The 16,692-nt window shown below is 43.9% G+C and overlaps 1 long non-coding RNA gene and 1 pseudogene across 2 annotated transcripts in view; one reads left to right on the forward strand and one right to left on the reverse strand.

Annotated features, from left to right (window-relative positions):
* Positions 1 to 16,692, reverse strand: part of LOC139185718 (uncharacterized) — a 64,298-nt gene that overhangs the window by 46,633 nt on the left and 973 nt on the right. The window contains exon 1 of one of the 2 annotated variants that reach the window (XR_011569196.1): positions 6,791 to 7,597. The exons of the other annotated variant lie outside the window; for it this stretch is intronic. This is a non-coding gene — a long non-coding RNA (uncharacterized lncRNA). Of the gene's footprint in view, positions 1 to 6,790; positions 7,598 to 16,692 lie in introns of those variants that run through there. 2 annotated transcript variants of the gene reach the window in all.
* On the forward strand, positions 11,128 to 15,666 carry LOC139185716 (N-acetyllactosaminide beta-1,3-N-acetylglucosaminyltransferase 2-like; annotated as a pseudogene).

The following is a 16,692-nucleotide window of genomic DNA, read 5'->3' on the forward strand; positions in this document are numbered from 1 at the left end:
CAGAGATAAATCCACGCACATATGGACACCTTATCTTCGACAAAGGAGGCAAGAATATACAATGGATTAAAGACAATCTCTTCAACAAGTGGTGCTGGGAAATCTGGTCAACCACTTGTAAAAGAATGAAACTGGACCACTTTCTAACACCACACATAACATGGTTTTCATTTGTAACACCTCACACCCATCAGAATAGCCTTCATGAAAAAGTCTACACAAATAATAAATGTGGACATGAAAAAATCTACACAAATAATAAATGCTGGAGAGTGTGTGGAAAAAAGGGAGCCCGCCTACACTGTTGGTGTATGCCTGCTAAGTTGCTTCTGTCATGTCTGACTCTGTGACCCCATGGACAAAGGAGCCTGGCAGGACACAGGATTCCTGGACAATCCCCACAGACAAAGGAGCCTGGTGGGCTATAGTCCATGGGGATTCTTCAGGCCAGAATACTGGAGTGGGTAGCCTTTCCCTTGTCCAGGGGATCTTCCCAAGGATCAAACTCAGGTCTCCCACATTGCAGGTGGATTCTTTACCAGCTGAGCCACCAGGGAAGCCCAAGAATACTGGAGTGGGTAGCCTATCCCTTCTCCAGGGGATCTTCCCAACCCAGAATTGAACTGGGGTCTCCATCATTGCATGTGGATTCTTTACCTGCTGAGTTTCCCGGAAAGTCCTAAAATGATAATAGTGTCTATTTAGCCCAATTTTAGCAGAATGTTTGTTTTACACGTTTTTGTGCCAGGATCTCTGAGTTCTGTAGCTTACAATGCGTTGTGTCTGGGAGGGTTATGTCTCCTACTTTGTTATTTGTTGTCACGACTGCTTTGGGAAGTCTGGGTCATGTATGATTTCATGTATATTTTAGGATTATTGGTTCTAGGTTTGGGGATCTGGTTTGGTGTTTTTGATACAGTAGGTTACCAAAACATTAACTGAGGCCTAATTATAAATAGCATACAGTAAGGAAATCAGAGATTTCCATAGGTGATTTTGTCAAAAGGAAATCTTTTTAATGTTGAGGCAAGAATCTTTGTGTGTGTGTTGAGTTTGACTTAATGTGGAGGCCCCACAGAGGGTAGCAGGTGGGAAAAAGAAGGATCTGAGATTCAAAGGGGAATTTTATTTTTACTAAAATAAAAAGCACGAGTGAATCATGAGAGCAGCAAGAATTTAAAAGATAGGGAGAAATAGATAATGCATGAAAAAATGTTCATGGGGAGACATCTGAGAAGGACATTTTTGGTATGAAAAGTGAAAGTCCATCAGTCCTGTCTCTCTGCAACCCCATGGACTGTAGTCCATGGATTCTCTAGGCCAGAATACTGGAGTGGGTAGCCTTTCGCTTCTCCAGGGGATCTTCCCAACCAGGTTTTGAACCCAGGTCTCCCATATTGCAGGTGGATTCTTTACCAGCTGAGCCACAAGGGAAGCTGAGCTTGGATCACCTGAATCAGCAAGACTAACAGGATCCTGTTGACTTACTTTGTGCTCAACCAGTGGGAAGATTCATTTCAGTTCACTTCAGTTTAGTCACTCAGTCGTGTCCAACTCTTTGCAACCCCATGGACTGCAGCATGCTAGGCCTCCCTGTCCATCACCAACTCCCAGAGTTTGCTCAAACTCATGTCCATTGAGTCGGTGATGCCATCCAGCCATCTAATCCTCTGTCGTCACCTTCTCATTCTGCCTTCAATCTTTCCCAGCATCAGGGTCTTTTCAAATGAGTCAACTCTTCATATCAGGTGGCCAAAGTAATGGAGTTTCAGCTTCAGAATCAGTCCTTCCAATGAATATTCAGGACTGATTTCCTTTAGGATGGACTGGTTGAATCTCCTTGCAGTCCAAGGGACTCTCAAGTCTTCTCCAACACCACAGTTCAAAAGCATCAATTCTTAAGCACTCAGCTTACTTGATTTCTCACATCCATACATGACTACTGGAAAAATCATAGCTTTGACTAGATGGACCTTGTTGGCAAAATAATGCCTCTGCTTTTAAATATACTGTCTAGGTTGGTCATAATTTTCCTTCCAAGGAGCAAACTTCTTCTAATTTCATGGCTGCAGTCACCATCTGCAGTGATTTTGGAGCCCAAAAATATGAAGTCTGTCACTGTTTCCACTGTTTCCCCATCTATTTGCCATGGAGTGATGGGACCAGATGCATGATCTTGGTTTTCTGAATGTTGAGCTTTAAGCCAACTTTTTCACTCTCCTCTTTCACTTTCATCAAGAAGCTCTTTAGTTCTTCTTCACTTTCTGCCATAAGGGTGGTGTCATCTGCATATCTGAGGTTATTGATATTTCTCCCAGCAATCTTGATTCCAGCTTGTGCTTCATCCAGCCCAGTACTACATATGATGTATTCAGCATATAAGTTAAATAAGCAGGGTGACGATATACAGCCTTAAATACTCCTTTCCCAATTTGGAACCAGTCTGTTGTTCTATGTCCAGTTCTGTTGCTTCCTGACCTGCATACAAATTCCTCAAGAGGCAGGTCAGGTGGTCTGGTATTCCCATCTCTTATAGAATTTTCCACAGTTTATTGTGATCCACACAGTCAAAGGCTTTGGCATAGTCAATAAAGCAGAAATAGATGTTTTTCTGGAGCTCTCTTCCTTTTTCCATGATGCAGAGGATGTTGGCAATTTGATCTCTGGTTCCTCTGCCTTTTCTAAAACCAGCTTGAACATCTGCAAGTTCACAGTTCACGTATTGCTGAAGCCTGACTTGGAGAATTTTGAGCATTACTTTACTAGCGTGTGAGATGAGTGCAATTGTGCAGTAGTTTGAGCATTCTTTGGCATTGCCTTTCTTTGGGATTGGAATGAAAACTGACCTTTTCCAGTCTTGTGGCCACTGCTGAGTTTTCCAAATTTGCTGGCATATTGAGTGCAGCACTTTTACAGCATCATCTTTCAGGATTTGAAATAGCTCAACTGGAATTCCATCACCTCCACTAGCTTTATTTGTAGTGATGCTTCCTAAGGCCCACTTGACTTCACATTCCAGGATGTCTGGCTCTAGGTGAGTGATCACACCATTGTGATTATCTGGGTCATGATGATATTTTTTGTACAATCCTTCTGTGTATTCTTGCCACCTCTTCTTAATATCTTCTGCTTCTGTTAGGTCCATACCATTTCTGTCCTTTATCGAGCCCATCTTTGCATGAAATATTCCCTTGGTATCTCTAATTTTCTTGAAGAGATCTCTAGTCTTTCCCATTCTGTTGCTTTCCTCTATTTCTTTGCATTGATCACTGAGGAAGGCTTTCTTATCTCTCCTTGTTTTTCTTTGGAACTCTGCATTCCAACGGGTGTATCTTTCCTTTTCTCCTTTGCTTTTTGCTTCTCTTCATTTCACAGCTATTTGTAAGCCCTCCTCAGACAGCCATTTGGCGTTTTTGCATTTATTTTTCTTGGGGATGGTCTTGATCCCTGTCTCCTGTACAATGTCATGAACTCTGTCCATAGTTCTTCAGCACTCTGTTTTAGATCTAATCCCTTGAATCTATTTGTTACTTCCACTGTATAATCATAAAGGATTTGATTTAGGTCATGCCTGATGGTCTAGTGGTTTTCCCTACTTTTTCAATTTAATTCTAAATTTGGGAATAAGGAGTTCATGATCTGAGCCACAGTCAGCTCCCAGCCTTGTTTTTGCTGACCTTATAAAGCTTCTCCATCTTTGGCTGCTAAGAATATAATCAATCTGGTTTTGGTATTGACCATCTGGTGATATCCATGTGTAGAGTCTTCTCTTGTGTTGTTGGAAGAGGGTTATTGCTATGACCTGTGCGTTCTCTTGGCAAAACTCTACTAGCTTTTGCCCTGCTTCATTTTGTACTCCAAGGACAAATTTTCCTGTCACTCCAGCTGTTTCTTGACTTCCTACTTTTGCATTCCAGTCCCTACCATGAAAAGGACATTGGGTGTTAGTTCTAGAAAGTCTTGTAGGTCTTCATAGAACCGTTCAACTTCAGCTTCTTCAGCATTACTCATTGGGGCATAGATTTGGATTACTGTGATACTGAATGGTTTGCTGTGGAAATGACAGAAATCATTCTGTTGTTTTTGAAATTGCATCCAAATACTGCATTTTGGACTCTCTTGTTGACTCTGATGGCTACTCTATTTCTTCTAAGGGATTCTTGCCCACAAGAGTAGATATAATGGTCATCTGAGTTAAATTCACCCATTCCAGTCCATTTTAGTTCACTGATTCCTAGAATGTTAATGTTCACTCTTGCCATCTCCTGTTTGACCACTTCCAATTTGCCTTGATTCATGGATCTAACATTCCAGGTTCCTATGCACTATTACTCTCTATAGCATCAGACTTTACTTCTATCACCAGTCACATCCAAAACTGGGTGTTGTTTATGCTTTGGCTCTGTCTCTTCATTCTTTCTGGAGTTATTTCTCCACTGATCTCCAGGAGCATATTGGACTCCTATCAACTGGAGGAGTTCAACTTTCAGGATCCTATCTTTTTGCCTTTTCATACTGTTCATGGGGTTCTCAAGCCAAGAATACAGAAGTGTTTTGCCATTCCCTTCTCCAGTGGACCACATTTTGTCAGAACTTTCCATCATGACCCATCTTGGGTGGCCATACATGGCATGGCTCATAGTTTCATTGAGTTAGACAAGGCTGTGGACCATGTGATCACATGCTTTGTTTTCTGTGATTTGGCTTTCACTCTGTCTACCCTCTGATGGAAAAGGCTAAGAGGCTTATGGAGGCTTCCTGATGGGAGAAACTGACTGAGGGGGAAACTGGGTCTTGTTCTGATGGGTGGGGCCATGCTCAGTAAATCTTTAATCCAATTTTCTGTTGATGGGTGGAGCTGTGTTCCCTCCCTGTTATTTACCTGGGGTCAAACTGCACATGGTGATTGCAGCCACGAAATTAAAAGACCCTTACTCCTTGGAAGGAAGGTTATGACCAACCTAGACAGCATATTAAAAAGCAGAGACATTACTTTGCCAACAAAGGTCTGTCTAGTCAAGGCTATGGTTTTTCCAGTGGTCACGTATGGATTTGAGAGTTGGACTATAAAGAAAGCTGAGCGCTGAAGAATGATGCTTTTGAACTCTGGTGTTGAAAAAGATTCTCAAGAGTCCCTTGGACTGCAAGAAGATCCAACCAGTCCATCCTAAAGGAGATCAGTCCTGGGCGTTCATTGGAAGGACTGATGTTGAAGCTGAAACTCCAATACTTTGGCCACCTGATGCGAAGAGCTGACTCATTGGAAAAGACCCTGATGCTGGGGAAGATTGAGGGCAGGAGGAGAAGGGGATGACAGAGGATGAGATGGTTGGATGGCATCACCGACTCAATGGTCATGGGTTTGGGTGGACTTCAGGAGCTGGTGATGGACAGGGAGGCCTGGAGTGCTGCAGTTCATGGGGTCGCAAACAGTAGGACAGAACTGAGCAACTAAACTGAATTGAACTATGGTGGAGGTAATGAAGCTAATGGTGACCTCCTTCAAAAGGTCCCATGCACACACTGCTACACTCAGTGCCCCCAACCCTGTAGCAGGCCACTGCTGACCCAGGCTTCCACCAGAGACTCCTGAACACTCCTGGGCAAGTTTGAGTCAGTCTCTTGTGGGGTCACTGCTCCTTTCTCCTGGGTCCTGGTGTGTACAAGGTTCTGTTTGTGCCCCTCCAAGTGTCTGCTTCCCAGTCCTGTGTAAGTTCCAGCAGCTCAATGATGGGGTTAATGGTGGCCTCCTCCAAGAGGGCCTATGCCATACCCAAGTCTGCTGCATCCAGAGCCCCTGGCCCTGCAGCAGTCCAATGCTGATCCATACCTCCACAGGAGACACCCAAACACAGTTCTGGCTCAGTCTCTGTGGGATCTCTGGGTCCTGGTGCACACAATATTTGTTTGAGCCCTCTGAGGGTCTCTGGGAGGAATGGGGTTTGATTCCAAATGCAAATTCGCCCCTCTTACCATCTTGCTGGGGCTTCTCCTTTGCCCTTTGACATGGGGTATCTTTTCACAGTCACTCCAGCGCCACGCAGCCACCACTCCAGTGCGTAGTACCGTCTTGCTGGGGCTTCTCAGTTGCATCCAACTCTTTGTGACGCTATGTACTATACAGTCCATAGAATTCTCCAGGATGGAATAGTGGAGCAGGTAGCCTTTCCCTTCTCCAGGGGAACTTCCCAACCCAGGGATTGAACCTAGGTCTCCCGCATTGCAGGCAGATTCTTTACCAGTTAAGCCACAAGGGCAGCCTGAGATTCATTTACTCAGAGTAAAAGTCAAGGAGGACTTCTCACATGGCTCAGTGGTAAAGAATCTGCCTGCCAGTGCAGGAGACATGTGTTCAGTCCATGGGTCAGGAAGATCCCCTGGAGAAAGAAGTGGCAACCCACACCAGTATTCTTGCCTGGAGAATCCCACAGACAGAGGAGCCTAGTGGGTTACAGTCCATGGTATCAGTTCATGATATCGCAAGGGTCAGACATGACTAAGCAACTTCACTCACTCACTCACTACAAATCAATGAGAGGAAGACCAACAACCAGGTGGGTAAAATGGAAAAAAAAAAAAAAAATGAGAAAGAAGGAATTTCACACAGAGGACACAGGATATACACGGGCAAGGATATCCCACCTTCCTATTAATTAGAGAATGTAAAATAAAACCACATGATAGCCTTTATATCACTGGACTGGCAAAAACTGGCACAATGTAAAATATGCCAGATATTCCTACCAAAATTACCAAATGTTGGTAGGAACATGAAGCAAGAAATGCTTACCCTGTAAAGCAGGGGCCCCTAACTTTTTTTGGCAGCAGAGACCGGTTTCATGGAAGACAAATTTTCCATGGACTGGGGTGGGACAGATGGTTTCAGGATCTTTCAAGCACATTAATTGTGCACTTTACCTCTCTCATTATTACATCAGCGCCACCTCAGATCATCAGGCATTAGACTCCGGAGGTTGGGGACCCCTGCTCTAAAGGATACTAATGTGGAGAAAGCTAAGGATCACCGAATACAGTTGAAGATGTGTCTACCCAGTGATCCAGTGTTGTCACCTCACTAGACAAGCTCTCCAGTGGGTTCACACGAGAATTCTGGAAAGGTGATAATGTAGTAGACCACCTTGAGCTCACCTCCTCTTACGAGCACAGCAAAACCACAACTGCTCAACCATTAATGAAACAAACTGGAACCTAGCAAACAAGTTGTTGTTATTCAGTCACCTAAGTTGAGTCACACTTTTTGCGATACCATGGATGGCAGCACGCTAAGCTTCCCTGTCCTTCACTATCTTCTGGAGTTTGCTTAAGTTCATATCCACTGAGTCAGTGATGCTATCTAACCATCTCATCCTCTGTCCTCCTCTGCTGCAAACAAGATATTCTACTCCCAAAGACAAAGAGAAACCACAATGAGATGGCAGGAGGTGATACACTGCCTAGGTAATCAAATCTCCTACCACATGGGTCAGTGACTCATAAACTGGAGAATAATTATTTTGCAGAGGTTCTCCCACACAAGTGAGAGTTCTGAGTCCCACATCAGCCTGGGAGTCTGGCATTGGGAGGAGAAGTCCCCAGAGCATTTGATTTAAAGGCCAGCAGGGCTTGACAGAAGGTGCCCCATGGGACTGGGGGAAACAGACACTACAGCCATGGAGGGTGCCCGTGACCAAAGGCAGAAGTAGTGACTTCCTAGAGGGCTCGCCCATGCCTACCTGCTGGTCTGCAGGGTCTCCTAAGGATATGGGGGTGGGGGTGACTGTGGCTCATTCTGGGGAAAGGACACTGGGGGCAGAATTATCAGGGAGCATTCATCAGCACAAGCTCTCCTGGACAGCTGCATTTTGGCACCAAGACTTGACCTTGACAACATCCTATCAGCTTCAGTGATGCAGTGCCTCAGGCCAAGCAACCAACAGGGAGGGAACCCAGTCCTACCCATCAGCAGACAGGCCTGAAGACTTCCTGAGCCCGCAGCACCCACCTCTAGATGCACCACTTGACAGGACCCTACCCACCAAAGTGCCAAGACCCAGCTCTACCACGGGTGGGCCAGTACCAGCACCCTCCCACCAGGACACCCAAACAAGTCTCTAGACAGTCTCATGCACTAGGGTGTAGATACCAGAAGCAAGAAAATTATGGTCCCACAGCCTGCAGAGATGAGTCTGCTAACACAGATCAGAATCTACCCTGGGACTATCTGGCCCCTGGGTGATGAGAGGGAGGTGTTACTGATGGGACAACAGGACATTCCCTACAGAGGCCACGTCTTCAAGGTCAAGAAACATAACTAACGTCCACATGCATAAAAATACACATAGAAATTGACACAAAATGAGACAGCAAAGGAATACATTTCATTGGTGGTTTAGTCACTAAGTCATGTCCAGCTCTTGGGACCCCATGGACTGTAGCCCCCCAGGCTCCTCTGTCCATGGGATTCTCCAGGCAAGAATCCTAGAGTGGGTTACCATACCCTTCTTGAGGGGAGCTTTCTGACCCAGGCATTGAACCCAAGTCTCCTGCATTACAGGGGAATTCTTTACTGACTGAGCCACCAGGGAAACCCAATGTTTTACAAGATGGAACAAAATAAAACCCCAGAAGAATAAGTGGAGAAGGAAATTTACCTGAGAAAGGGTTCAGAGCAATGATTGTAAAGATGATCCAAGAACTCAGGAATAGAATGGAGAAACAGCAAGAGAAATTAAAGGAATTTTTAAAAAAGAGTTAGAAATTATAAAGAATCACCCAGCATAGCTGAAGGCTACAATTACTGAAATGAAAATACATGAGAAGAAATCAATAGCAGAAAAACTAGGCAGAAGTTAAATGAGAAGACAGAGTAGTGGATATCACTGCCATGGAATGGGAAAAAAAAAAAGAATGAAAGAAAATGAGGACAGTTTAAGAGACCTGTGGAATAACATCAAATACACCAATGTGTGCATTATTGGTGCAATAATGGGGTTCCAGAAAAAGAAAGAAAGGACTGGAGAAATGGTACACCCCTATGGATAACAGTATGAAAATTCCTTTAAAAAATTAGAGCTATCATGCGATCCTACAATCCCACTCATGGGCATATATCCAGCCAGGAAAGACAAAAATTCTAACTCAAAAAGATACATGCACCCCAGAGTTCACAGTAGCACTGTTTACAATAGCCAAGGCATGGACGCAACCTAAATGTCTAAATGTCCATTGACAGACAAATGGATAAAGATGTGGTGCATAGATACAATAGAATACTACTTAGCCATAGAAAAGAATGAAACAATGCCATTTGCCGCAACATGGATGGACCTAGAGAAGTGAAGCCAAAGAAAAATATCATATGATATCATTTATATGTTGAATCTAAAAGAAATTATGCAAATGAACCTATGTACAAAGCAGAAATATACTCATATAGAAAACTAACTTCCAGTTAACAAAGGGGAAAGTGAGGGGGGGTAAATTAAGAATTTGTGATTAACAAGTACACACTACTATATATAAAATAGATTACAAGGATCTCATGTATAGCACAGGGAACTCTACTATATTGTAATAACTTATAAGGGAAACAGTGGAAACAGTGGCTGACTTTATTTTTTTGGGCTCCAAAATCGCTGCAGATGGTGATTGCAGCCATGAAATTAAAAGACGCTTACTCCTTGGAAGGAAAGTTATGACCAACCTAGACAGCACATTAAAAAGCAGAGACATTACTTTGTCAACAAAGTTTCGTCTAGTCAAGGCTATGGTTTTTCCAGTGGTCACGTATGGATGTGAGAGTTGGGCTTCAAAGAAAGCTGAGTGCCGAAGAATTGATGCTTTTGAACTGTGGTGTTGGAGAAGACTCTTGAGAGTCCCTTGGACTGCAAGAAGATCTAGCCAGTCCATCCTAAAGGAGATCAGTCCTGGGTGTTCATTGGAAGGACTGATGTTGAAGCTGAAACTCTATTACTTTGGCCACCTGATACGAAGAGCTGACTCATTGGAAAAGACCCTGATGCTGGGAAAGATTGAGGGCAGGAGGAGAAGGGGACAACAGAGGATGAGATGGTTGGATGGCGTCACCGAGTCAATGGACATGAGTTTGGGTGGACTTCGGGGGTTGGTGATAGACAGGGAGGCCTGGCGTGCTGCGGTTCATGGGGTCACAAAGAGTCGGACATGACTGAACGACTGAACTGAACTGATAAAGGAAAAGAATCTGAAAAAGAGTAGATATAGAAGTGTATAACTGAATCACTTTGCTGTACACCTGAAACTAACAATGTATTGTAAATATATTTCAATAAAAAATAAAAGGTTTAATATCAAGATACTTTATGGAAATTTCTAGCAGGGCCAGAGTAAAGGAGCCTACACGATAACTATGAGTTCATAACCCCCAGAATAAATGCTAAATCCCTGTCAAACTTCTTTGTCTTTTTTTCCCATATCTGGTAGGTGACCCCTTTAAACATCTGAAACTAACATTGACTGAGTCAGGAGGGCTAATGTGATTTCCCCAAATAGTGCTTTGTTGTTTAAAATAAAGCAACTAAGAAAGAGTATGTTTAAAAAAAATAAAACGAAAAAAGAGCCTATATGATAAAGAACCAGAGCTCATTTCGAAAAAAAACAAAAAAACAAAAAAAACGCTTAATCTTTATTTGGCTGTATTTGGTAGAAGTGTAATTTTAGAGAGAAAAAGAATGTTTCAGAAGATATTAAATTCTAGTTTTGTTAATTGAGGTGTATTGACTAAGGCTCAGTTCCCAGATAGTTCCTTGCTGTTATGTTATATTGTTTCAATGTTTAATTAATTTATTAAAAGGATACTGAGTTTCTAATGCTTATTTCAGTAATCATTGGATAGAGATCAGATGCCCCATGAAAATACAGTAATTAAAAGGCCTGTCTCCAATTAAGATGGAAGGACCTTTATTAGATACTCTGAACTATCGCCTCTACAGCAAAAGAAATGGGAATTGACTCTTGGATTAATATTTCCACTTAGAAAGGGCACTGCACTTGTCCATATAGAGGACTATTGACCTCAAAATCACCTTAAAACACCGCTCAGAGAAAAAGCTACCAGATCAGGTTAAGGAGAAGATGACATCTGAAGTGGAGAGCTGACCCAAGACGCTGGACCAGACATGCATACCAATCGCTTTGATAACTGCTTACACTTTTGCTTAGGAACCAACTGTATTTCATGCTCTTATGCAAAGTTAACACAATTGCTTGGTTTATGGTCAGTTACCTATACACAGTGGGCTTCCCTGATGGCTCAGATGGTAAAGAATCTGCCTGCAATGTGAGCAACCTGGGTTCAATCCCTGGGTTGGGAAGATCCCCTGGAGAAGGGAATGGCTACCCACTCCAGGATTCTTGCCTGGAGAATTCCATGGACAGAAAAGGCTGGTGGGCTACAGTCTATGGTATCACAAAGAGTCGAACACAACTGAGCCACTAATATACACACCTATACCCAATATTCTTGGGTTACTTTGATGGATTTCTCCACTCCATGGCCCTTAGGCTCTTAGGACATTTATTCTAGAGGAAAGAAATTAATGTCTGTTTCAGAGACTACTGACATTACTAGGTGGGTTTCCCTCACCTGGCCAATTAGTAATATATGCTCTGACCTTGACCATAGATATGAATTTTCCTCTAAAGTTACTCAAGCTCAATCAAGGAAACAAGAAAAAATTTAGCCAAAATTTTATGGGATGGATTCTTGTTATTAACATCAGGCTATTGGTCATTTAATAGGCCACGCATGGAGTGAGAGCGGCTGTGGTCGCCGGGCTGAGCCTCATGGAGCGGCCGGGACGTGGATGCAGCCAAGATCTCCCGCCCCCGCCCCGCCGAGCAGGAGCTGCTCCCAGACAAGATATGAGAAATGAGTGTTGGACGTCGAAGAATAAAGTTGTTGGGAATCCTGATGATGGTAAATGTCTTCATTTATTTGATTGTGGAAGTCTCCAAAAGCAGTAGCCAAGAAAAAAATGGAAAGGGGGAAGTAATAATACCTAAAGAAAGGTTCTGGAAGATAGCTGACCCTCCTCGGGCATACTGGAACAAGGAACAAGAAAAGCTGAACAGGAGGTTCAATCCCATTTTGAACACGTTAGCCAACCAGACAGGAGAAGCATACCGATTCTCCAATATAAGCCATGTGAATTACTGTGAACCTGACCTGAGGGTCATGTCAATGGTTTCAGGTTTCGACAGTTTGCCAGACAGATTTAAAGACTTTCTGCTATATTTGAGATGTTGAAATTATTCACTGCTTATAGACCAACCAGACAAGTGTGCAAAGAAGCTCTTCTTATTGCTGGTGATTAAGTCCCTAACTTCACATTTCAATAGAAAGCAAGCGATTCGGGAATCTTGGGGCAAAGAAACCAATGTGGGGAACCAAACAGTGGTGTGAGTCTTCTTACTGGGCCAGACCCCCACAGAGGACAACCATCCTGACCTTTCAGATATGCTGAAATTTGAGAGCGAGAAGCACCAAGACATTCTTTCGTGGAACTACAGAGATACATTCTTCAACTTGTCTCTGAAAGAAGTACTCTTTCTTTTGGGTGAGCACTTCCTGCCCAAATGCCGAGTTTGTGTTCAAGGGCGATGATGATGTTTTTGTGAACACCCATCATCTCCTGAATTACTTGAATAGCTTATCCGGGAACAAAGCCAAAGATTTGTTTATTGGTGACATGATTCATAATGCTGGATCTCATCGGGATAAGAAACTCAAGTACTACATCCCGGAAGTTGTTTACACTGGCGTCTACCCGCCTTATGCAGGAGGAGGCGGATTCCTCTACTCTGGCCACCTGGCCCTGAGACTGTACAATGTGACTGATCGGGTCCTTTTCTACCCCATCGATGATGTTTATACTGGAATGTGCCTTCAGAAACTCGGCCTCGCTCCAGAGAGACACAAAGGCTTCAGGACATTTGATATAGAAGAGAAAAGCAGTAGTAACATTTGTTCCTATGTAGATTTGATGTTGGTACATAGTAGAAAACCTCAAGAGATGGTTGATATTTGGTCTCAGTTGCAGAGTGCTCATTTAAAATGCTGAATTATATGCAAACTACATTTTACATAGAAATGTACCTCAAATAGTTCCCATTTGTGTTCTCCTCCATCAGAGGTCATTTCTATGTAAAACCATCAAAATTGCCTTTATAGGTCATGTCCCTTTGACGGCCTCTAAACCCTTCAATTCAGATGATAAAGCATCTGCCTGCAATGCGGGAGACCTGGGTTCAATCCCTGGGTCGGGAAGATCCCCTGGAGAAGGAAATGGCAACCCACTCCAGTATTCTTGCCTGGAGAATCCCATGGATGTAGGAGCCTGGGGGGCTACAGTCCACAGGGTCGCAAAGAGTCGGACACGACTGAGCAACTTCACTCACTTCACTCATTGGTCATTTAAGCTTAAAAACTCCCTTTTGTTGGGAACAATTAAATACTAAGCCTAGTAACACTAGGAAATTGGGCTGGGTGTCTTATGGACAATGCCAATAGATAATTTCCCTTGAAGATAAGAATTGGTATAGACTAAGTCAGATGACCTGCAGTATACTGGGCTGCACCTAGTAGAACTTTATAACTTGTTACTTACGACCTTACTGGGGCTTCCCAGGTGGCTCAGTGGCAAAGAACCCACCTGCCAATGCAGGAGGTGCAAGTTCGATCCCTGGGTTGGGAAGATCCCCCAGAGAAGGAAAAGGCAACTCACTCCAGTATTCTTTCCTGGAAAATCCCATGGACAGAGGAGCCTGGCAGGCTACAATCTATGGGGTCTCATCGGACATGATTGTGCAATTAAGTGAATACACATATGACCTTACTAATCCTGCTATTAATAGCTGTATTACTTCTAGATCCCCTTTCAGTAATCTCATGAACAAACTGTGTTAACAAGATAGTATCTAAAGAAAAAAGATCACCAGACACTGAGAAGACTGCATACGAGCCTACACACACTTCTGGTCTTTTCATCGACCTTCCGGGGGGATGGAGCTGTGTCTCCTTGGCTGGGGTGGTCATGAGCACCATCTGCAGGCTGAAACCATGTTCTGGTGAAAAACTTCAGGGTGAGGTCTATCAGAAAGTTCACCAGCTCATTCCCCCCACTGTCAGCTTTTACCTGGGTTCCTGTGGGGAATTGGGCACCTCAGGTCCATAGGAGCCCCTGGACTCCCTGTTCACTCTTCTTTCTACCAAGTGTTCCCTTCTTTCTACCATGATAGAGGCATGATAGAGGAGAACCTCTTTTGCTGTGTCAACTACAAATTGGCACTTGCCATCTTCCTCTACAAGGATTAAATCAGTTGCTGCTGCAGCTACTGATTTTCAACACTCCCTAAAAGGAGTTCAGGGTGGAGAGCAGCAATGCAGCATTCTGTGCTTGGGTGAGGAGGGGGAGCCCAAACTCCTCATATCTGTTGTTGCTTAGTCACTCAGTCATGTCCAACTCTTTGCAACCCCATGGACTGTAGCCAGCCAGTCTCCTGTGTCCATGGGATTCCCAAGGCAAGAATACTGAAGGGGGTTGCCATTTCCTTCTTCAGGGGATCTTCCCTACCCAGGGATCAAACCTGAGTCTCCTGCATTGGCAGGCGGGATCTTTACCGACTGAGCCACCAGGGAAGCCCCTTCTATTTAGAAAAAACACTAAAATCCTTCATGGTGACGACTGCTCCTCTTGACTAGTAGAAACCTTATGTGAAAATATATGTACAGACTGCATGCACTTCTTCACTAAAATCACATATATACTGACATTTCCCCTGCATCTTTGGAGTATTTTCTCAGAACTATCTGAGATGCCGTCCCTTGGACCATAGAATCCTCATTTTGCTCCAAATAAAACTTAATTCGCAACTCTCACATTGTACATTTAGAAAAAATTTTCCTCTTAAGTTTTAGCTTAGTGCAAAGTGTTTTCCTTGGACTGCAAGGAGATCAAAACAGTCAACCCTAAAGGAAATCAACCCTGAATATTCATTGGAAGGACTGATGCTGAAGCTTCAATACTTTGGCCACCTGATTCGAAGAGCTGACTCATTGGAAAAGACCCTGATGCTGGGAAAGATTGAAAGCAGGACAGGAAGAGGATGACAGAGGGTGAGATGGTTGAATGGCATCACTGACTCAATGAACATGAGTTTGAGCAAGTTGGGGAGTTGGTGATGGACAAGTTTGGTGTGCTGCAGTCCATGGGGTTGCCAAGAGTTGGACACAACTTAGTGACTGAACAACAACATTCTGTGTTCCAATGTTATTCCTCCTGACAGTGGGGCATTGTTCCTTCCGCAATGGTAGCTTAATTTCTTCGGGTTACTTGCCTTCCAGGAATCCAACGCCACTGCCAAAAAAATGGCATTTTTGTTTTGCATATTTATCTTCTATGTTCATTCTCCAAAACTGAACACTTTAAGAGCAACATCTACCAATTCAGAAAGTGCATTAGGTTCATTCCAAATACACTCAATTTGGCAATTTTTCTCCTAATATGAGGCACTTTGCACCCCGTCTCTTCAAAAAAGGCCAAATTTACCATTCTAATATTTTCAAGGGCCTTGGAACCTGCATTAGTATGTCTGTAGGCCCAATAAAGCTTTCCCAAGAAGTCAAAGGAGTACTTATTATGAATTTCTTGTATTTTGTTCAAGTTGCTTTGCTTGCATTCCCTTTTTCAAAGACCCCCATCAACTTGCACCCTTGGGAGTGCTCTGATAAGGGAATCCTTCCCTCACCAGGGTCCCAGTGTGGTTCAGCTGTGCGTGCTGCCAAGAGGGCTTCAGGTGGAACAGGTCCTCTCTGTAAGGAGGGTTTCAATCTTTCCAATTAAAGGAGTCTGAGAAACCCACCTGGCTGGTTGTTTGTGTTTAGGTCCCCTAAAAGCTGATTGTGGGGCGAGCAGTAAAGAACCCACCTGCCAATGAAGGAAACATAAGAGATGCAGGTTCGATCCCTGGGTTAAGAAGATCCCCTGGAGGATGGCATGGCAACCCACTTGAGTACTCTCCCCTGGAGAATCCCATGCACAGAGGAGCCTCATGGGCTACAGTCCACAGGGTCGCAGAAAATCAGACATGACTGAAGGAACTTAGTACACAATCAGCACAAGCTGATTATATAAGAGAAATTGCCTGCCTTGGGAGTGGTTTCTGATTCAAACTGGGGGCCCTGTTGGGTCTTAGATGGCAATACCAGGCCAAGTTCCTGTGCCCCAGGAACACTGGATTTTCTAATTGATTCCTATGAGGAGGGATAGTTCTGGGCTTCCCTGCTGGCTCAGTGGGTTCAGAATCCACCTACCAAGGCAGGAGACACAGGTTCGATTCCTGGTCCTGGAAGATCCCATATGCCGTGGCATAACTAAGGACAATGACTGAGCCTGTGCTCTAGAGCCCGGGAGCCACCACTTTTATAGCCAAATGCCCTGGGAGGCAAACTCACTCAGAAGGACAGTGTGGATAGCAGAGAGCAGTTTATTACACCGGTGGGTCCGAGGCAGAGCTTCCTCTCTAGCCAGGGACCCTAACTGATTTTTGTGACAACCTTTTATACCCAAAGCATACATGACCAAGCCCACAACCCTCAAATTCTCTAAAGCCCACCCTGGACAATGTTAGTACAAGATACAATCAGGTAACAGC

Source organism: Bos indicus, chromosome 11 (assembly GCF_029378745.1).
Source record: "Bos indicus isolate NIAB-ARS_2022 breed Sahiwal x Tharparkar chromosome 11, NIAB-ARS_B.indTharparkar_mat_pri_1.0, whole genome shotgun sequence".
Taxonomy (NCBI): domain Eukaryota; kingdom Metazoa; phylum Chordata; class Mammalia; order Artiodactyla; family Bovidae; genus Bos; species Bos indicus.